The sequence below is a fragment of the Anser anser genome (assembly GCF_964211835.1).
Source record: "Anser anser genome assembly, chromosome: 26".
NCBI classification, from domain to species: domain Eukaryota; kingdom Metazoa; phylum Chordata; class Aves; order Anseriformes; family Anatidae; genus Anser; species Anser anser.
Window position 1 is genome coordinate 2864558 of NC_139747.1, and position 21952 is coordinate 2886509.

At 42.5% G+C, this 21952-nt stretch overlaps 1 long non-coding RNA gene across 7 annotated transcripts in view; it reads right to left on the reverse strand.

Moving 5' to 3' along the window:
- Positions 1-21952, reverse strand: part of LOC310886737 — a 170498-nt gene that overhangs the window by 122270 nt on the left and 26276 nt on the right. Inside the window, exon 3 of one of the 7 annotated variants that reach the window (XR_014575444.1) lies at positions 476-3386. The exons of 2 other annotated variants lie outside the window; for them this stretch is intronic. This is a non-coding gene — a long non-coding RNA (uncharacterized lncRNA). Of the gene's footprint in view, positions 1-475; positions 3387-10599; positions 11238-11306; positions 11345-15882; positions 16079-17808; positions 18021-21952 lie in introns of those variants that run through there. 4 more of the 7 variants (XR_014575445.1, XR_014575446.1, XR_014575447.1 and 1 more) reach the window with 4 other exon arrangements.

Below are 21952 nucleotides of genomic sequence, written 5' to 3' on the forward strand. Positions count from 1 at the left end.
CGCAAGTCCCTACCGTGTGAATTAGACTAGGCAAGACTGGCTTCATACAGCGCTAAGCACAAAAAAATCACGTTCTAACAAAGTTATAGTGAATATCAGAAACCATTAGATGCTGGAGAAACTACATGCATCTAGTAAGCTAGCTTTTTCTTTTTTTTTTTTAAAGCTAGCTCAGCTATCCTTGCTTGGCACTGCATTGTGCTGTGCAGACAATAGCCCCTTTGTCTGCAGGGCATCAGGAAGAACAATCATCCCTGCTAGCAAGGAAAATGAAGGCAACCTCAAAGACGGATTGAGCCAATGGGAGAAATAGATGCAACCCTGCTGAAGACAAGTATCAATTGTGAATTTTGTTGCTATGTTGGCTTTTTTTCCTTTTTCTTCCGAGATTGAACTGTTTTCATTGTAAGAGTAGAAATACGTGAAAGACAGGCGCTCTGTGCAAAAATAAGTAACATTTTGAAGATGTGGACAAATTAGATGACTTCCCATTGCATTTTATTTATTTATTTTTAATATAAAAAAGAACAAATTCTCTGCATTGAAAAGGATTTAGGCCAAGCGGGTTATGAGGCAGTTCTTTACAACAAAGTCATTGCAATTGGAAGGTTAGTCAGCTAAAACTTCAGTTCAGGGGAATGGCTTGCAGTTTTTGCAGACAGTCCTGCTTCTTTGAGAGATGGTGCAGTAAAATATCAGGCATAACTAACAATTGATTAATGCTCTCTTTCTGGAGCTAATTTTAGCACATTGTAAATACATCAGGGATATTTATAAAACAACACATTACAAACAAAGGCTTAGTGTAAGCCACATCGTAGGAGGAAACCATTCTATCAAACTCTGGAAGTGACAGGTAGTTTAGAATAAAGCAGTTGCTCAATAACAACGCTTAAAATCAAATTACGGCCAGAAATGAAAGCAAGTTATATTCCTAGCTGAAACTACAAAATGAATGTGCTTCAGCATTTAGCTCTGCAATTCATTTTTATTTTAGCTTTGATTTTAATATCTCCTTGGCCACCTCAAGGGCCATTTCCCACATTCACCTATGCCCTTCACATGATTTCAAGACCAACCAGCTCACAGTACAATTTCTATTATTATTTTAAACCAGTATGATGCGTTCTAACTCTTCTCTCCAGTGCTTCCTACTGATGTTTGGATTACATTGCAAATATTTACATCAAACAATAACCCTGAATTATATTTCATATTTTCCAGCAGTTCTGGGGTAACTAACACTCATACAAGATCGTTTTTCCTCTAGACTTGTTAGATTTTCAATTTGCTCACATTTAATAACAGGACAACAATCCATTAGGGATGAAGTTAAAGTGACTGCCATTAGTTATTTATTGATTTACTATACCGAGGAACAGAATATGAGAAATAGACTTTTTGCTTTCCACTGGCCCATAAAATTGCCATAATAATCTGAAACAACATCGCTTGAAGCTTTTATAAATTCCTCAGCTATTCTGAAGCAGAGAATCTTCCCCATCTCATTTTGTCAATGAGCAGTTCAAAGGAAGCTGTATCCATTTGTTACCCACTTAACATCTGCCAATGCTGAGTATATACATGAATATATACATCCTAAGATGACCAGAGAAAATCATTCCTGCTATATCACAGGCAACGCAGGACACAACTTGAAAAGGTAACTAAAAAGATCTGCTCCTGTTGAATCAGGTTTTTCATTATTCACCACTAACGAGCTTTTCACATAATTAATTATACCTACTATAATTATTTTATACCACATCAATATTAATGCAAGGAAAACCAGTCACTATTTTGACTTCGATGATGATTGAAATCTGTGCCACTGACAAAGTAAATAAAAGCTCCTTTGCCATTTACCTTCACTGTTTCAAGATCCTTTCTCAAATAGCAACTGGCCTGTTTCCTCACCTAGCCTGTCAATGAAAGTTTAGCCATAGCTATTTTTCATCTTTTTATTTTTTTAGCCCAAGGGAGTTTTACAATCATGCCCTAGTGAAAAACATCATTATTAAACACCCCTAGTACTTAACGTGCGTTTTATGGGGCATGAAAGTTGCATAAAGCAGTACAAGCAAAATTAATGTTGAACATGTTGATAAGCTGGTTATGAAGAACATCAAACACTTAATCATGCGATTAATAATTATTCCAAGCACATCATAAGATAGCACAGCATTTATAATCTCTCTCCCTAAACTAAACGCAGCTCTCCCCTGCACTCCCCTTTCATCTTCCGAGCCTTTAGGGGAGAACTCTTCCCTGTGCAGTGTGTTTGTGTAATGCCCACGGGCACCTTAGGTCTCACTTTTTCATCTGCATTCACTGGGGTCCCCAGTCCATCTCAAGAGCTTTTTTTTAAGCACTACTTCCTTCCCTAGCCCAATTCTGTTAAAGTCAAAGCTTTGCCCGTTGAGACAAACCAAGGAGCTGGATGTTTAGGGAACATGGGAGCACTGGAAATTTGCAGAGCCTCTTAGTGCAGATGGTAACTGCAGTCCTGAAGCACCATCTCGTAGCCTTCCACATGATTTATTCTGGAATAAGTCAGACGATTCAACAGGAGGTGAGGTACAAGATCTTGCAGGCTCATAACCAAGTGGAAGTGCCACTGTTGGACTCCGGAGCACATCAGCATGACGTTGCAGGCTGCCTCAGCCATAAAAAATGTCATTCTGCCTTGTTCGAGGAGGACAATCCCCTGCAGATGCGGACCTCCTCCTCAAAATAAACTGATCATTAAACTGTAGTAGCTCCGTGGTTTTGTAAAACACGTATTAGGGACTTGCATCACAAGCTACCTAGACTTCCCTTGTATTCTGAACAAGTCCTGATGAAAGATCTAATTTAAAATGTAGAAGTTACTGGACAGAGCAGTGGCTCACACTTACTCATAAAATCAGTGGAGAAAATGTTCATTTGGTACATTATTACAGTGCTCCAAAGATAAACTTGCTCAGGACACAAAGGAATTCAACAGATTCTGAGGAAGCCAATTAGTTATTTCTGGAGATTTTCCAAGCTTATCAGAAAAAAGGAGTCAGGACTCAATCTTATTCAAAGGCACATCCCAGCTGAAGTTTTCAGATGTTATCATCATTTACTTCCTTAATGAGACAATATTTGTCTGGAAGGAACACAAAGTTCTAGGCAGCCTGAATTTCTCTGCAAGCGTCCTTTTTGAATCGATCACCGTAACGAGAGGCTGGACGCAGAGAACCCTGCAGGCAGACACTGCAGGGCAGAAGCTGGCCCCTGTCCTCCGACGTGCTGACTTGGGCTGCTGGAGGTTTGGTTTCATGGGCTTGGCTCGCCACCGCGTTGCATCGGCATAATTGAGTCACGCCAGCCAAGCCCAACTAATGCGAGAGCAGCTAGGCCTGTCTCGATTAAGACGATGTGAAAGTCAGCCAGAAGGAAAAAAATACGAGCTCAGCTATTCAGTTAATAACTAAGGAAGCTTAGCTGTAGCACAGCAGCTCTTGCCAATCCATATTCCAGAGATCATTCCCAACACTTCATACCAGATGCATCGATGTTATTCAGAGTAGAATCCACGCGTTCTCGCAGGCATTTAACCTTGCTGAACCACAGCTATATCACTTCACATCACCTTTTTCCAAAGATTTTTTTTTTGACACTAGGTTTCCTTTTGATCCTGAATTTTTGACTAGATTCAAATTAATCTATTAGGCTGTAATCTAAAACCACCATTAAAACAAAATTAATAGCGTGCACAAATGAAGTTCAAGGATCAAGGTCTATGCAATCTTGTTGCACTAAGATGTTAAGCCCTAATAACCATTAAACCAAGAGTACCAGCCCAGAAAATCCCAAATATTTTGGCATCAATTGACCAAGCAATTTAAGAGGCAGTACTGTTTTAAGATGACTTGCCCTTGAATTGACAATACAGAGGCCGAGCTTTACATCAGCTATTTCAGTGGAACATGCTTGTTACAAGCACTGCAGTGATGAAATCAGAGTGCAGTGTAACCACAAATTAATGTCACTTCCAAAACAATCAGCCAGCATGGGACATTGCTGTGGCTTGGCTAAAGCCTTGAACTGAAGCAGCGAGCCCTGGCTTTTGTCCCTGCACGCTGTGTTGCTCGGGACTAGCTTTAACCTTTTCCTTTCAACCCCTCTCTCTGCTCAGTCCTGCAGTTGCTTGTGTCAGGGACTGTCTGCACAGAGGCGAGCTCAGCTGGGGTCTTACTGCTTGAAGTTTGGTTCTGGCCTGACTGTACAAGAATTGCTCTACGAGTTAATAGAGCTACCTGCTAGGGGACTGCGTCCAGGGAGAAAGTTTTCTTTAAAAATTAATTATTTTTCACCTCTAGAAATGCAAATAAAATCACATGCTAAAAGTCATTCTGGTTGCAACACTGAGTTGCTAAGAAAAAAAAAGCAGTCAAGTGACTGAAGCAATAGCAACCACAGCCCGATGCTATCATTTGGCACAATTCCCCTCTTTGCCCTGCAGAGCATCAGTGCAGGCTATTAGGAGCATGGAAGGGATGGCCACACCACCTCAAGAATTGTGATGGTGTGTGCTTTCCAGATTCATATACCAATCCTCAGGGGCTGGGACAGGGTCTTACTGTCCTTCAGATTGTAACTGAGCACATTCCAACCACCTCCTTTATTGCTTTTTTTCTTTTTAATGGCATCCTGTCAGCAGAGTTGATCTCTATGCCAAGGAAAGAACAATCTCACAGATTTACTTATTTATGTGTCAAACTGTTCTCATTCCTGTTAAACAGTTCTTGAAGCAAAATGATTAAACCCTGGAGTTTGGACCTGGATTACAACGTGGAAAGACAGCACTAAGCTTACATGGAATTTGGGATTTCTTTGGTATAATTTTTATTTCTAAGCTCTGTGGCTGTTTTTACCTTGTAAGTGAGCAGGGCTGGAAGTCAGCCCCACAGCAGCTCTGGGTATAAGCTGGCTTTTTTGCCTCTCTGCTAGCTCAGTCAACTCTAAATTTAGTTATAATTCCACATACGAACTTAAGAGGGAGGCTGAGTACATAAAAAAGCTCAAGATCCTGGGATGAGACGGCTGCTTAATTCCCCTCTGTGCATCATGTATGCTCAGGACACATCTGCAAACTAGGAGCCCTGCCTTCAGATGATTCTGAAATGTCAATTTTCAGTTCCTACTGCACCTTGGCTTTGCCAAATACAACTCACAGGGGCAAGAGAGACTGAATTAATGTTCCATTATTGTCAGAAAAGCATTGACTGACCTGTCAGAGCTTGGAAATGGCCGATAAGAACAGTATTGTGACTTGGAATACAGAAGTCCCTTAGTAGAAGGTTTAATAATAGCCACAGCACACTAATTGGGAGAAAATTACCCATTACTTGTTAATAATCTCATCAGGTCCTTAATGCTGTGTGTGTTGGTATAATATCTTTTTGGGCACATTCAGCCCAATGGCCCTCAGCACTGAAAGCTGCTTTGCATTTGTAAGAGGAAGGTACTTTAATTAATGAAGTTGCATAATATGAAATGGAAAAGAAAGTCACACAGAAATAAAAGCAAATACAAATGCTTCCCAGCAGGGCTCAAAGCACCAGGTGAGTCCAGGCACTTTATTCTAATTGCATCAATTAAACAGGTGCTGCAAAATTAGATGATCCATATTAATTGTAGGTCAAACTTACCCAAAGCCTGGGAGTCCCATGACTCTTACTCAAATCATAGCGTGAAGCCTTAAAGGGGAAAACTAAAAAGAGATATGGATTGTTGCAGGGACTGCAGATCTACAACCCTAGCACTTTTCACAGCCCCAGAACTGAACTAGCAGAAAGGCTCATCCACCTGTGTGCAGCATCAGTGGCTTTGATCTGCAGAGGGAGTAAAGATCTTCAAGAATTTGCCTACTTGAACTCCAATACTTGTGTGCTTGCTGGCTGAATAAAGGCTCTGTAGGAGCACGTAGATTGGGATAGGACAAGTGTTGTGAGTATATGTAGTCCTTGTGGCAATCTGCTTTCAGCTTGCAGGCTGACAGAGTTTAGTGGTCTCTGTTTAACCCTTCAGGGAGGAGCTTCACACATTAAGCTGCCTCAAAAATGATCACTTGCTCTCGATAAAAACCCAGAGGCGGCTCCAGTTCAAATATACCAGCAGATCTGTAGCATGTGTAGGGTAAAGCATAAATAAAAAACCACTTCTGAGAGAGTGCTTATTCTGTTGCTTTGCTATGATAGTATCCCTACTTGCTCTGCAACAGGGTAGCCAGCCTTTCAGTAGTATATTTTGGTCCTGGTTTTAGAAGAGGAACTCACCATGCTTCCGCAGCTGATATCAGATACAAGATTGTATGAAGCCAATAATCAATATGAAGTGGTTTGCTCCAGAGAGGTTATGAGCACCGAGTATTTCTGAACAGCTTCAAAGGAATTAAACACCGTGAGTCACATCACCTTCACGCCGTGTCTGCAGGTCCCAGTGATTTATATAATTCTCTTCATCAAGCCACGTGAGCACGGTACCATTTTATCTTCTGCTCCACATGAGCATTAATTCCTCTGCTAAGTGGGTTTAAAAGGGGTAATCATTCTGCACAAATGTGAGGGCAGCTATAGATGCACACAGTGCCCAGAAGAGCCCAAAATTTGCTTCCTGGGCCTCAGAAGCAGTTACCTTGCAAAGTGGAAAGCTGTTGTGGTTTAACCCGGCTGGCAGCTAAACACCACACAGCCGTTCGCTCACCCTCCCCCCTCCCTCTCTGGGATGGGGGGAGAGAAACGGGAAAGTGAAGCCTGTGAGTTGAGATAAAGACGGTTTATTAAGACAGGAAAATAATAATAACAATAATAATAATAATAGTGATAATGGTAATAGTATTAACAATAATAATGTGTAAGAAAACAAGTGATGCACAATGCAATTGCTCACCACCCGCTGACCGATGCCCAGCCTATTCCCGAGCAGCCGGCCCCCCCACCCCGGCCAGCCACCCCTATATATTGTTTAGCATGACGTCAGATGGTATGGAATACCCCTTTGGCCAGTTTGGGTCAGCTGTCCTGGGTCTGTCCCCTCCCAGCTCCTGCTGCACCCCCAGCCTGCTCGCTGGCAGGACAGAGCAAGAAGCCGAAAAGTCCTTGGCCTGGTGTAAACACTGCTCTGCAACAATTAAAACATCAGCATGTTATCAGCGCTCTTCTCATCCTAATCCAAAACATAGCACCCTACCAGCTACTATGAGCTACTTAACTCTGTCCTAACTGGAACCAGGACAAAAGCGCTGAACCTTGGCTCAACCACTTTCTTCCCAATTTGAAACCATGGACAAAAATAACCTGAAAGTAGCTGCATGCTAATGGAACTGAGAGGAAAAATTGATCCAGACAGATCAGATTACTCGCTAGTCAGAATTCCTTGGAATTACAACGTGCTTAAATAGAAACATTTTTCAACAAGGCTACAAATCCACTTATCACCATTTTAAGACTTTTCCCTTTTTTTTTTTCTTTAGAGCACTGACACGAACAAGCAGGAACATCCCTGTGAGAAAGTTGCACAGGGCCTGACAGCCTTGTCAGGCTAAAAACCCTTATTCCTTGCTCATCCTCATCCCAAAAATCTTTTCCTCTTTTGTATCTTTTCCTCTTTTGTTACCCAGATCAGTAATAACTACATCCCCACTCAGAACTAATACTTTCCTGAGCTCACTGTTGCTATAAAACTACGTAACTAATCTTTATCTTTAAGTGTAGGAACCTTGCTGAAGGACTTAAAGTAATTAAAGACAGATTCCTGATTGATCTAGGCATAGAGAAGCTACATCAAGGTACCAACTTTTGCCTTCCTGCTCTTCTGTTACTGGCATGTAACGTGCAATGCATCGCAAGCAAAGCATATTAATGGCTTTTGTACAAGATCACTTTCAAGACTTCTATTCCCCTCCCCCTCTGATCCATAATTAGGAAAAAAGAGGTTAGAAAAATGTATTAACAATTTTGTAGCAGATCGTTCACTGTCAACTTTTGATGTCATACTGAAATTTCCAGAAGATGAAAAAAGCAAGAATAAAGTAAGTGTACTGCACTCATAATAGGAGAGAAACTTAAAACTATTTGTCTCCTTATAGGACAGAAAGGTTATGGTTTTTAGAAGGATTTTTTTCCCCACTGTCCTTCTACACAGCTTTCTATTCCAATATACTTCAGAATTTAGAATTATGTCCTAATTTGTTCTCTAAATGTCATTTTTGCTGCATTCAAGCCTTGGAAGGTGTTCAAGTCAGGAAAATAATAAAAGAAAGCACTTATAGTTATCTCTAGCAGAAGATAAGTCCGCGACCGACTCCTCAAAGACAGACCGTTATGTCCACGGGAAGTTAATGGGACTCTGCAGGGGAACAAAGGCTCCTCTGGACTGTGATGCAAGCACGCCACCATTCATGTGATGGAAAAGCACCGTTCGGTACTGGCCTTTGGTTAAGAAAAGCCATCCCATCTAGCTTTGATTTATTATTTATCCCACTATAAGCATAGCAGCATCTCTCCGCAGTTTAAATCTGCATTTAACAGCAGGGAAAGATACCAAAATACATCACCAGATAATCAATACTGCTGCAATAAAACATATTAAGACCTACTTATCCCACAGACTGACATGAAACCACCCAGATTCTCCTGTACGGTCTGTGCATGAGCACGTACATGTTTATTGTGCCCAGATTCAGGCACCCAGGTGCAGAGTTCTTGGCCCATCCTGAGTATTTAGGTCACCAGGATGCAGGCTTGGTTTTGCAGCTCGTTGAAAGGCCACAGATATTCACCAGGTAGGGTGCAGTCCTGGCACTTCTCCTGCACACCTTCCAATACTGGAAAATAATGGCTTTGCATTAGAGGGGAAATGCTATTTACACTGTGCAAAAGCTCCCCATGGGAAAAAAATGATTTTTTTCCAACAGGAAGCGTGACCTGGACGCTAAATGAGAGTTGTATTTCCAGAACTGCCTCTGACCTGCAGAATAACCCTGAGCAAATCCCTCAAATTCCTTGTGCAGCAGCTTTCTTCCTCTTCCAGTCTCTGCCCATCAGCTCTACTTAAACCACAAGCTGCACGCCTGATGTCTCTACCTCTCTCCATTTTTAGATGACCCACAGGGGAACTATCATCCAAATTCCCGTTCCATGAGGGAGAAATCTTTAAGGTTTCCAACATACCTGAAAAAAAACCCTACAAGTGAATGCTACTATTCCCAGCTGCTTTATTCACACCCTTAGAGGCAATCTTCGTCCCAAGGTGCAATGTGGTAAAAATTAAGGTTAATTCCACTGAATTACACCAATGTATAACCAGGCTCAGAATCGGGGAGCTCAAATTTAGTTTTACCCTAGGAAACATCAGGCATAATTCCGCTGAGTCCGGTATAATTAAAATATTGTAAAAATAGCACAAGGATGTAAGAGAGACCCTGAGGTTGTAAAAAGCACAGGAAATTGAAGAATTCAGAAAAATATCTTAATACATGGACAGGGAGTAGGGGGGTTGGTATTAATGTGGGTAGGGCCGGCCTGGGAGACAGTGGGCAGAAGCAAGAAGTGGTATTTTTTGTACAGGCTAAGCAATGTGGGGCAAATTCTTTTGTAGAAGTAGGTGGAGCAACTCTGAAGCCAGTGGGAAAGTGTCATTAGACAGCAGTGCAACCAGGCTCTGAACCTGGCCACCAGTTCTGCTGTGAGAGCTCTTGTTATCAGATACCAGTTTCATTTTTCCTTTCTGCACCATCATCAGCTTTCAGCTTCCTTCCTTCTCTCTCTGCTGGGTTTCTGAATCCCAGTCAACACTGCATTAGCAAATATATATTATTGGATTATATAAATTCTCTACACACAAGACATGGGAGGATTTTTTCTGATGAAGAGAGTGGCATTTTGACAAGAGCGTCTGCAGAGCCATTTTAATGTTTCTTAGAATTGCCATTTGAGAATAATTTTCTCCTAGTACAAAGAGGGGGAGGGAGGAAGGAAAGAAACAACTGCAGCACTGTTGATTGTGGGCATAATCTGCAGGCTGATGTCAGATCTGCTCATGCTGACCTAGATGTCCCAATGGACTTTCTAATTCATGCTGCAGATACTGCAGAGATATGGGTGGGGTTTTCTATATGGGGAGAAAAAAAGTCTACGGGAGAATGAAGAGATTTAAAGATATAACCACACTGCCCAGCCAGAGAGCTCACAGGTCTGCTGTGCCTTGGGGAAAGTTACTTAAATTGGACCTGTATGATGCAGATTCGTTTTAAAAATCATTCTAGAGGTATTTTTGATTCCTATTTCACATGGTTCAAATTTAATTGGTAGCATTTAGCACACAAGAAATACAACAGAGCCTGCTTACATGCTATAGCAACCCCACACACACGCCTTCTGCAAAGAAGGACAATCTTGCCAGAGTTCTTTCAGGCATTCGTGTATTTTTCATTTCTTGGGTGCCTTTTTTTCTTTTGTTGTTGGTTTTTTTTTTTTTTGGCTTTACCCAAACAATGGTTATACAAACAAGCTGTGTGAGCACAGAGCTATCAACTACAGCTGGCAGGTCAGGGTCAGCCTGTCAGACCCTAAGGTATATGCTCTCCCCCCAAAATATCTTTGCCCAGAACTAGCAAATTAGGAGAATGATTAACATGATTAACATCCAACTTTGCTTGTGTGATTGGCTCAAATCTTTCCACATTCTGGGGTACAGAAGTGGATGGCGCATTCAGTGCCTTGGGTGCAAAGCAATCGTGTTTCCACCCCCTTTATAAACATTACCCTCCTGCCATTTCGCCTGGATTCACAGTGGTCTTCACAGACTTGAACTTCACAGTTGAAGAATTCAAGAATTGAACTTCACAGTTCAATTGGCCCCCCAAAACCCAGGCTGTCTAGGCCAGATCTAGCTGTTGGTCCACTAAATCCATTGACCAGTTGGCAGATTTGGCAAAAAAAGCGCTTATTCCTTCAAGTTCATTTGGCAGAGATGCAGGATCACATTACAACACCTACTCTGTGAGACTACAGGCATAAGCACAACCCTTGTGACATCTTGCAGAATCTTTCCAGCTGTACTTTTACACAAATGAGAGGGACACAAGTGTCCTTAGCTAACCAGAAACCTGCATTTTTTTTTTTTAGGGACTGCATTTCCTGAAGCCTCCTATGCAAGTTGAACACAGCTTCTAGGCTCCTCCAGCAGTGACACCTCATCAGGCCCTTTGGAAAAACAAACCAGAACCCTCAAACAAGCTCAGTCTTGGCTACTCACCAGATATCCTGCCCAGGACTTGGTCCCCAGGTGATGAACCACGCCAATCACTTACCTAGAGCAATTTTTGGAAGACAAAACAAGGTCTCTCTAGCACAGAGTAAGGACTCCTGTGGGTAAGTGACTCCTGCCTGGCCTTAAAGTCTCTTTTCCCCATCTCCCCTCAATTGCTTACTTCTGTTCTATACAGATCATATTTCTCTCCCTTCTTACCCTTCGTTTTCCTGGGCTAAGTAAGCAGGGATTTCACTAGCGCAGTTTAAGACTGAAGCTTCCCCATAGAGCCAGACCCCATTCCCCTGATTTACTTCACAGCCCTTCTCCGAACCTTCTGCATTTGGTTTATGGGGCGAAATGAAAGCAGTACACCATGAATATCAGTGACTGCGGGGCACGGTGCAGAATGTGTCAGCACAAAGTCCCGTCAGTTTCAGAAGGCACCGAATGAAGTTTTTAGCCCTCTAGGAACTCGACTGGCAGCCAAAGGCATCGCCAGTAAAGATACGAGCAGGTAAGCAGAGTTCGCTCCTTCGCCCTCAGGCGATGTCAAGTTCCCATTCCTCACTTGCTGGATTGGTGTTCCAGTTAGAACCACGCATTTTGATTTATTTATTCATTTTACATTTCCACTGGCACCACAAGACCCTAAGTGAGCACTGATTTGCACCAATGCAGAGGCATTGCACAGCCTTCAGAGCTTCATGGTCAGGCACCAAGCTCGGTGTTCATTTCCCCCAACAGACCACTATCTACCACTTGTGACTGATGCGAATCCACAAGAATTTCTTGGCAGGACTTTGCAGTGTTAATAACTGCGCAGCACTAATTATAACAACTAATGGGCTGACACCACGCTGCCTTTGTGTTCCCAGTAAATTCTACCATCACTGTGGTTTTAGTGCACATAAATCCGCACTGTTTTCAGAGACAAAACAATGCAGAGTGCGAGCAAAGAAACAAATCCACACTAAAATATAATGAGGGGGGAAAAAAAAGAGTAAATACTAATAGCAAATCCCCAGCATCAAATAAAAAAACACTCCTTTAGAACAAACAGAATATCTTTACAAGCTTAAGCACTGCAGGAGCGCTGTTATTCAGCATAGTTTATTGTGACAGATGTTTGCTGAGATACTGCTGGAATGATGCAGCAGGTACAAAACATGGTCAGAGTAAACCAGCCTGCTTCTCCAGCCTGCTCACTTTCTGGGCCTTAGATGAGGTATTTTGAAAATTAGAGCTATAATGATGATTGCAATTAAAGCAGCTGAGGTGATTGCTCACTGCCTCTAAGATTGAACCAGGTTATTTCTGATGTCTGGATTTCTGGAGCCTTAGAGAGTGATGTTTCATTCCTTTATAGCTAAATAATGGTAATTAAAATCTTCCTCATCTTTATTTTAATGTGGCTGATCACTGATTTTGCGTGCGGGGAAAAAAATGGGCAGGCTTATGAAAAATGTATTTTTTCCTAGGTGCAAAGTCTTTTTAGCAGGAATAATTTTTAAAAACTGCAATGTTCTGATCAGCCCCACATTCTAATCCAGTGTGCAAATTGCCATCAAAAACATATGGTGGGGACAGATGGGAGGGAGCTTCCTGTAAGCCACAGGAGGGGAGGGGGGGAACACCTAGAAATGAAAACTTATTGACAATTTGCACCTATGAACCAGCTCAAAAACCAAACCAAAAACCACAATAGCAACAGGCAAGAAGACAACCACGGATGGATGAGCAAGCAGAAGTTACATCTGCATGTATCGTGGGAGCATGGAGAACGGTGTGGTCCATGAAGCCCACTCTCAGGCACATCAGGATCCGATCTTATGAAATGCAGAGCACTTCTGGGCTTTGCTGCCCTCACTGGAAGCAGGGGGCTCTCATACCTGCAGCATCAACTTCTCCTAAAACAGCCAAGGTAGTTCTTGTGCTAACGTAACCAGCTGCCTCCCATCTTTTTGTTTCCCACCCTCGATTGCTTTTTCTGGTCCTAGATTTCAGCTGCATAAAAAATTTAGGGATCATTCTGGCAAAAGCATCTTCCCTTCTGCTGGCTGATACTGTAAAAGCAACGAAGCAGAAGGCTGCAGATCCATTAACCCACTGCTGGGCACAGAAACTGAGTTATGCCAGGTCTCAGACAAGTCCCTCTGTGCTCTGGACATGCCAAGCGCCAGATCAAGGACACATTTAGGACCACTGCTGAGCCTCCAGGAGGTTTTACAATGATGTCAGAGGGAAACAGAAAGAATGAGAACTAAAGCAAAGACAAAGAAGGTGACTTACTAAGTGGTAGAGTCGGGAACGAACACAAGATCCCCTTACTTCTAAGGTGAGCGCTCTGGTTATCGAGTTATACTGCCTCTGACTCATTTACACGTACACCCAAATTAGCAGAACGCCATGGGATCTGAGGACCGACACTTCTTCACAATAAGTGAATCTTATAAATAGGTACCCTAAAGATATGCACATCACAGACTCCCTCCATCAGTCTCGCCACAAAGGAAGATAAGGTTTGAGATCATCTGCCCAGGAACCTTTCCTTGCATTGCCTCTTCGTTTTGGCAGCTCTCCTCCAGGAGGGGATTACATCATGGCTGGAGCCTTTGGCCATCAGCATGGGAGCAAGCATCCCAGAGATCTGAAAGCCTGCAATACCTCTCAGCAGTGCCTCTGAAGATGCAGTCTGTTCCCTCAGACTAGAATTAATAGCCTTATTGGCAGGATGACTCAGGGAGCTGTAGTTGGGCATGTCTTGTCTCCCTGCATTTGCAATGAGATTTCCCTGATTTATTTTATCTGCAGTAATTAAGGCAGCCTTTTCCCCCACCACCACTACAGCGTGAAGATTTAAAAATAACACAAGAAACAGCAGTAGGCTAGACGAACAAGTCAGCAAGAAAAATCTCTCCAGGCAGTCAGAATTTCTGCTGCTTAGGAGCCCTCCTTGACTGTAAGGCAGCAGGGCAGAGCCCACTGCAGTGGGGTCAGGAGGGCGCGGGGGCCTGATCCTACAAGAGCAACTGGCCCCAACCAGCACTGATTTTGGCTGTGGTGCCATGTAATACTAAGGACTGAGCCCTTTATGCCACAATTGAAAAAGCAACAAGGAAACTGCCTTCTAAAAAGGCAGGCACGTAGGTATGAACTTCTGCAGTATTATGAGGGGTTTGTCCTTGTAGAGGAAGGGACGCTCCCTCCGAGGCAGCTTGATGCTGGGAAACCAGAGATGCTGCAGCAGCCACTGATTTGCTCTGTGCTTTGGGGAAAATCCCTTTCTCATCTTTGCAGCCCTGGTTGGAATAAAAAACACAGCACTAACATGACCAAGCTGCCTGCCTCCCCTGCAGACACCCATTCGGAACAAGGCTGCTCAGGTGCAGCCTCTGCTGCAAGGGACCCAACAGGGATCCCATCAGATAAAACCCAGCCCAGGAGGGTGCATCCTGCTCTCCTCCAGACTTCTGGGAAGTAATGAGGCAAAGTAAAGCCCTGCAAGATCCCCATCCAGAGGGCACTGCAGCTGTGCAGAGTTTTACACTGCACTTAATCCCAGCAGTAGTTTTAACCCTCTGCATGCTTTCCTGCACCATATGCAATTTGGTGATGGGCTCATAGCCCTAAAGCTACAAAAATCACATCTGTAACTTAGACATCCGTCAAGGCTTCATCGAATGCTCTGCAGGGCTGGATCCTACAAGGGCAAACATGCCTATTTGTACCTATTTTGCCTTGGAGATGGGTTCGGGGTTTGTTTCTCTCAGCCTTTCCCCTCCACCCCCCTACGAATTAATTTCTGCAACTTTCTTCACTATAAAAAAATATTTCAGGCACTCAAGAACTCAGCTAATTATGACAAAGAACCATGCTGCAATCTCTTGTGCTAATGAAGGATTTTGTAATTTTCTGGAACTCTGCTGCAAACAATTGCAGTATTTGCTCCCTGTCTGGTATTAAAATAAGAAAATCACATTCCTGGGTAAGTACCCACTGAAACATACACTCGCTTAATGCTGCTAGTCAGGGTCAGGCAGACTGTAATAAAAATATAATCACCAGGACCCTCAACACTAAGTACAAAATGAAAGAGCACAGACTCACAAACAACACTGCCCCTTACTCTGCTCTGCCTGGCTGCTGTTTCACATCCAGGAGCAAACTGCATCCAGCCCTCCGAGGAAGGAGGGCAGTTGGAGGGCTTGCCTTAGTTTTCATACCGACTTCAGATATATCCAAAGCATCTCCAGGAAAGAAATGATTTATAAGGCTCATTACCAACTCCTCCATTCCGTGAGACTGATTCTTCGCTGAGCTGCAGCTCATGCTGTCATTTACACCAAAGCAATGTGCCACGGTACTGATTTAGTTCCATTTACTCCCTCTGCTGACACAGGGTGAACTGCTTGGTAGAGGGGAAGGACAGCAGCACTGCCTCCAGACTTGATCAGCTTCACCTGAGCAGCTCATGATTTTTAACAACTTTTTGGCTCGCTGCATCCCCTTAGAAGACGCACATCCTATTGACGTGACAGATGCTACTGAAAGGGTGTGCGCAGCAAGTCACAGGAAGAGAGACAACTTCACACCATTTCAGCTTGTACTGACTCAGCAGCCAAGCACTTTTTGCTCTATTTATTGTGCGTATCTCTGAAGTGCAAATTTAAGTAGTGTATTAGCTACACAGGCCATCAGTTTTCTTGCTTCAAGGCAGAGTTGCCAGGAAGGAAGTGCCCACTTTAATACAATCATGTACAAAACTACACGTGACGCCTGAAGGTCTGTTTGTCTGCAAAACAGAAGCAACAAATCAGATGCATAAGTGGAGTTTGATCCTTGCCTAAATGGTTATTTCTATCTAAGCATGGAGCCATCCCAGAATTGAAAGCCCGTGCTTTTATTCTAAGCACCCAGAAGCACCTGTAGAGCAGAAAGCAATCTGGAACTAAAAGAGGAGCTGGATAATAAATAGCTGGGTTAAATTATTTCAATAGAAGCGTTCGTAACAAGGATCTCTGGGTTGCATTTCATTAGTCATCAACTAAATATGGATTAAAGTAGTGGCAAGCTAAAAGATGCCCAGTATGTCATCAAGCAATCTCACAGGCTGCTAGAGGATTATTATCCATTCATTACAGTAATTAGCTTGATACGTACAATAACTCAATATCTGCACATACATTACAACTGCAGAGGATAAGTGCCTGCTTTCTCTTCTATTTTCTTTGGCTCTGCAGGTATCTTTGCACATTAATTGAAACAACACAACACAACCTGCTTCACTTCTAATACTTCCCATCGCTAAATAGGAATCTGCTGGTATAAACTGATGAAAGTCCCTCGTGTTCAGCAGAGCAGCACTGACTGACGCCAGCCAAAGAAGCGCTCGTCTATATTTAGCCACAAGATGCAAAAGCAGTAGGTAAGGCAGCTAGGAGATTTATACTCAGCCATCTGCAAAGCATCATACAATTTTTATAGCATCGATCCAAGGCTGAGCCCCCTTTAGTACCCTTCCCCCGAGCTCACTAAATTCTTCCAGGTTTTACAGTGTTTTTAATTTGTACACTGCAAAAGCACAAGTGCTTTCCATGAAAGCTGTAACACACAGATTAACATTTCCTGACATCACTAATGATAAAGTGTAGCATTGTCCCAAACTCAAGGGAACAACAGCCTCCAGGTCTTATTTCAAATTCCCATTACAAGCCTTCAATTAATTTCCTGGAATCCTTTTCTCCCTCCCAAGCCTGACACAATAGCAGGAGTTAGGCCACTTACTGAAAAATATGCCTTTGTAGTTTATGCAACTGTGAAATCTGATGGCAGCGTTAATCTGTGTGCAAGGGAGACAGAGAGATGATGATGAACACACCCACTGAAAAGTGAAGCAGACACACTGGGCTGTCAAAAGGTACCCCTTAACTTGAAGGGATTATGGGGCCAAATTAGGAATACCTCTCTAATCCCGTTGCCTTGAAAAGCACTTGAAGGCACCCTGCACTTTCCAAGAGTAGCTTCTGGTTGAAAAGCTCAGGGTACCAGACAAGCAGATTGCTGCTGCTGGCGGTGCAGAGCTCACAGAGATACTTCGCTCAAGGATTAAGCACTAGACAGGAGTTAACAGTTGGTGTGTAGAGCTTTGGATCATACCTGCATTGTTATATCCAAAGACAATGACCATGTTAATTAGCTGAGGTTAATTGGACAGCACCAATTAACTCTAGCTGATGGTCTGGTACTCACACGCTGGGATCCAAGCAGATGAAAAAAATGTGGGTTTTTTGATCTCCATTTGAAAAATGCACATTTTGGCTTAGAACTCTGGGCATGTAAAATGGAGCTTCGTGGCAGTGACATTCAAGTCATTAAGAGGTGAGATTTGTGCCTCCAATTTAGACTCATGCAATTGAAAAACAGCCTTGTTTATATCTGGGACTAACGTAAATCAAGGGATAAAAAATATCCTTGGCATTTTGTTGTTTTGCTCTCCCCACAGCCAAATGAAATTAAAGCTAAGTCATTTATTTACAATATGCTCGTCTACAATATCTATTTATTATAACAATTACACCAGAGATTATAGTGCAACAAATCTGATGCGTTATTAAAGCCTGCAGGTTTGCAATTCCATAAATACCATACCAACGCATATTGTGGGGATATTCATTTGGGTTGTCACTGGTGTTCTTTTTCACATCAAAGTCTACGTATTGGGATCTTTGCAAAACCTGGCGAGGGAGGAAGCACAAGAGAAAAGAGAAGACAGGTCTCTGGCAGCACTGCTGGCTAGGATGCGACATTGTGGCTTCCACTGGAAGGAAATGTCAGGTCTTTATCTATCCAAAGAGACACTTTGGGGATGGGTTAGCTAGGACAAAACCCACCTTCAACCATTCTGCCTATCTGGGGATACTGCTCAATGTTTTTTGAGAGGTGAATATCAGGTCATTTCAGAGAGCCTACTAAAAGCTGTTTCATGTATCAGAAACGTGAAAGCCTCACGCAAAACCCTCAGCCACTGAGTAAAATCCTATTTTGCAGAATGCCACACATTCACAAAGGAAGAGGCAAGTGCTGAGGTTAGGTTCTCATATTCAAAAAAAGTCAAGATAAAGTATTGGTATGCTGGGAATATAGAACAGAAAATGGAACAAGATAAAAAAGATTAAATATTAAAAAAAATTGAGATTCCTTTAGATTACTCTGAAAAAAATGTAGGGTAATGATTTACATTCTAGGCAAGCCAAAGGCTGAACAAAATATAGACTTATACTTTGCACCAATATTTAATATTTATTCCTATTTTGCATAGTACAATTCAGACATGATCCTGGACTATAGGCAAGCCACATGATTACAAGTTTTAATGTATTTTCTTATCCATTTATCTTCTAACTAAAGCAGATTGTTATGTACCTTACCAAATACCCCACAGAAGAGATACAAAACAGATGCAGAGCTATGTATATCAGAGTATTAAAAAAGAAGAAATTTTTTTTGTCTTTCAAACACGAAATCTTAAGTCCTTATTTAATGTGATACAACCCAAAGGCAACCACTTTACTGTGAGTTGCTCCTACATACGGTATTCCAGGAGCCATCCAGCATGAACCCTCACACCAGCACATCTGAACCAAGCTTTTTGCATCCTTCTGGTTTAGAGTACCTCCAGGAATCCACAACTTTAATCCCCTAATTTAACTGCCTGTCACATTTTACCAGCAAGTTTGATTGATTACATTTGCTTTGTTTTAATGAGCTCTGATGTGATAAAGAGATCTAAAAGCATAACTAAATATTTATAATTCATTCAAAGCCTGTACACATACCCACTACACACAGAGCAGGTTTACAGATACAGATGCAAAAAATCAACATCTAGAATTAAGATTCACAGCATATGCAAGCCTTCGCACCTGACCACAACATGAAAGCTACAGTTTCTTCCTCTCAAAAAAGGCTTTAGGAGGAGGATCCATTTCTTAATTAGAGCAATTACTGTCAGATAATGCATCCTTGCTACACTCAGGTGAGCAAGAGTTTTCATATGTGGCATCCTTCAATTTACGATCTATGCCTATCATTGACTATTGCTGGAACTCTTAACATAAATACAGACCAGCAAATGGCTAACACATACATTATTCTTAAGTGAATGTATTGGTAAAGGATTAAATAGTGAGCTTTATGATAGATCTCTACAGCAGCAGTAAGCACAAAAAAATCACAAGTAAATTGGTTAATTTATGGCAGCGCATGCAGCTTTTCCTTTATGCTAATTGAAGCAATGCAGAAACACTATTTGAACAATAGTTTCAATGATCGGATCAGCAAAATACCCAGGAACAGCCACCTGACGCTCACTTTATCAAAAGGAAATGGCTACAAGTAAAACAAATTATTAAGTGACAAATCCTTATGGTGCCAGAACTAAATGAGAATGATTGAATACATGTGGGCACAGAGGGCAACAGCCAGAATGAGATAATTAGGTATTGCTGCACTCTAGTCTGGGGGGAATCCATTTTCTTTCTCCACTGAGTAGCAGTCTCCATTGCTGATCAAATTAGTAAATTCCATTAAATATTTCCAACCCCTGTTGACCAAGTAGTGATGATACCTGTCAAAGATGGCCCAGAGTCACCACAAGTCAGGACTAGCCAGATGAGCACCAGCTAACCTGTTTTTCTGCCACGTCCCCATCTATCCATTTACCTCCTACCCTGAGCTCCTGCATCTGCTTTGTCTCAAAGTTATAGGCAGTGACACACGACTCTACCCCATTTTTCCTTCCTAAACACAAGTGGAGACACTGGCAGAGAAACAACCGCACACAAAAAACAAGTGAATATTTAGGATATCAGCCATGCCATGCTCACTCCCCATGTCCCTCCTATCCATGAGCAAGAAGTACTTTCCTCCCCAGTGAAATCAAGCAAGCTTCCTCGCATCCCCTGCATGATAAGCCTGTAACAAAACAGCTGACATTACAAATTTACCCCACATAACCTGCACATGCACAGAAACCCAAAGCCCCTGCGGCCTGCTAAGGTAATGCATTAATGTATGGGAGCCTTGTTAGGAGCCTGCAGCAGGGACGCATGCCCCTATCAATTATACATCCCCAGCACTGAGCAGGCATCAAATGCAGAGGTTACTCGAGTGTCTGTGCCGAGCATCTGCACGCAGATTTGCTGTCCCTCCACAGGGGACGGAAGCCCAGAGCAGCATTTTCTACCTGAGCAATTTCCCTTCACCTATACAAACATGTCCTGATGCTGTAAAACATAAATGTTTTACTACATAAGTGAGTCAGAGCTCTAGAAAGAGGCAGTCACGCAATATGCCAGAGCCACTTAATCCAGACAGGCCTGCTTTACCCTAGGAAACCCTGCTTGCTTTTTAAGTGTCAAAGTTTGCTTTTTCAATGCACTTGCATATTTTCCTCAAGTTTGGCTTGTGTAACATGAGCTCATACATGAAGCAAACCTTAAGGAATAAATCCCACCAGGATGTGATGATCTACACATGCAGCCCTCATTGCCATTGGGTTGGAATACCAGACAGTAACGAAGGGATTATGAGTTTAGGGAAGAGCTACTTTTATTCCACAAATGAGGAACTGGCACAGGAAAATGGTGTAGGGAAAGCCAAGACCCAGAATGAGCCATCAAAGTCATCACTGAGCCTGCGACAGAGCCAAGAACATAGACTTGGCAAGAAGACCCAGATCTATACAAGGAGGAGCCCTTCCAAGTTAAATTTCCATTTGTGTTATTAATAAAAAACCTCTTAGCAAACAACTAGAAGAAAAATTGATTCCATCCTCTAGCAGAGTAAAATCTAATCAAGTTACACAAGGTGACATCTCCAGAAGCCAAGCATTTGATTACGAGGATGGGTGTTTAATTAAAATGGCTGTGTACTGCATCTGTAACGCTGCAGCTTGAGCGAGGAGCTTCTGATCAGATCTCGGTGGTCAAAATAACCTTCGCTGACATTTCTTCTAAGCCCAAACCCAGTCCAACATGGAAATAGTGTGAAAGGACAGTGCATTTAGTAAGCTCTTGACTTTGATGCCACCTGTAAAGCCTTGGAAGTGTCCTCTCACAAGCCAAGTTAAGTGAGCAAGTGGCAGTATTTTAAATCTGCTTTGATTTGTTTGCTTTGGTTTGTCTTTTTTTTTTTTAAATTGGGAGCAATAGGGACTGTCCTATAGCAATACCCATGATTATAACAACCAGACGTCCAGGGCTTAAGATAGGACTACTTCAGTGCCCTCTGAGCAAGTGTTCAGCTTCCAGTGCTGCTTCCCAATGTACAATCCCTAACAAAGAGTCCGGGTATCGTGCTTGGGCCATTTAAATTTAGAAGACAACCACTATTGTTACACTAGCAGTTGCAAACTCAGCCCATGAGAGTCTTCTAAGAAGGTCTGGGTCCCACTGTGATATATCAGAACCTCGTACCGATCTCTCTCCAGACAGCATTATGCTGTAGAAAGCTCAACCAAGCTCATTCAACCCCCGTGCACTGCTGATTAAAGACACTGAAGAAGCTACAAACCTCAAAATCCATCTCTTCCTCCCCTTCTCACGTTGATTACATTGCTTGCTCACATCTTAGCAGCTCCTTATATGAGCAGTAGGTGATAAACTCA